Raw genomic sequence first — 1,458 nt, forward strand, 5'->3', positions numbered from 1 at the left:
CTTATGCGCAGGTCACAGGGTGGTGAACTACTACCATTCAATCCTGAGATTGAGAGAACCTTGCGCGCAAAGAGGAGATAATTTCAAGACCAACAGTCAGAGGAAGAGCCTAGTTATCATTCTAGCTTTTACGAGAATGAGCTTTTCGAGGAGGATCCACCTTGCTCTCCAGTTTCTACTTCATCAGTTGAAACCGTCACTTCTCCGGACTTTCCAAAAATGGCCGAAGAAGCAACCATTGCCAGTCACTCTGAGCCGACAGCTGCGAATCTCTATAAGGGATTTGTACTACCAGGGGAGGCAAGAAAATTCGAGCCGAAGCTATCCTACATCAATTTGGTTGAGAGAAACCAATTTGGGGGAGCTGCAAATGAAGATGCAGCTAAGCACATGGAGACCTTTATCGATTATTGCTGTTCCATACCCCCACCAACTGGCGTGACCCCAGATCAGATAAAAGAAACCATGTTTATTTTCTCACTCCGCGATGCTGCAAGGGAGTGGTATAGGGAACTGGACCGGGCTGCTCATGGGATAACTGACTGGAATTCACTGGCTTTGGCATTTTACAAGAAGTACTTTTCTGCCTCGAAGACTAATGCCATTAGAGCTCAGATCACGAGCTTTAAACAGGGGCCTGATGAGAACTTTCATGAGGCATGGGTCCGTTTCAAGAAGTTGGTGCGAACCATTCCGCACCATGGTTTCGAAAAGTGGAGTCTATGCAATCAGTTCTATAACGGGCTGTATGACGATCAGAGGGCTATTTTGGATCTTTGCGGCTAGTGGCCGATTTGCTGAGAATATGGGAGAGACTAAGGGGTGGAAGATCATTGATGACTTAGCCACCCATAAAGCTGAGTATGGGAATTCCAGAGGGAATCAAAGGAGGAGTGCTGAATCTCCTTCTGTAGCTGCACTTGAAGCTCTCACTGCGAGATTTGATAAGTATAAGTTGGGAGGAGCTTCAAAAGGAGGGATGTATCAGGTAAATGCTGTTTCAGACGGTCCTTTCGTCTGTAGAAGATGTGGAGCTGAGGGATCAGAGAATTGTCCTAGTCCCTTTGAGTCTTGTGCTGCCTTTCAACATTACAGGCAGACAAATACTTATTATGAGCCGAACGTCCATCCCAATTTGAGGTGGAGTAGTCAAAATGTGCTCAATCCTACTCCTCCTCCGAACCAGCAGCAGCCGTATATTCCTCCACATAAGAATCAAGAAGGCTATCAGAAGCCCCCGTCCTTCAATCCTCCTAATCACGGTGCATCATCTTCCGGCGCGGTGAGCGAAATTGGTGAGCTTAAGTCCATGATGCAAGCCCTTACAAAGCAGTTTCAGCTGAGTGATCAACAAAGAAACTCAAGTGATCAACAAAAGGACGTGTCCATAAAGGCATTTGAGACTCAAGTTGCCCAACTAGCCACGAATCAATCCTCGAAAAAGCAGTGCCCTTTACC

General features: G+C 46.6%; 1 non-coding gene across 1 annotated transcript; it reads right to left on the reverse strand.

Annotated features, from left to right (window-relative positions):
- Positions 1–600: 600 nt before the first annotated feature.
- Positions 601–707, reverse strand: LOC141636765 (small nucleolar RNA R71). Its single transcript, XR_012541351.1, has one exon. It is a non-coding gene; the product is annotated as a small nucleolar RNA R71 (small nucleolar RNA).
- Between the last annotated feature and the right edge of the window lie 751 nt (positions 708–1,458).

The sequence above is a fragment of the Silene latifolia genome, chromosome Y (genome assembly GCF_048544455.1).
Source record: "Silene latifolia isolate original U9 population chromosome Y, ASM4854445v1, whole genome shotgun sequence".
Lineage (NCBI taxonomy): Eukaryota > Viridiplantae > Streptophyta > Magnoliopsida > Caryophyllales > Caryophyllaceae > Silene > Silene latifolia.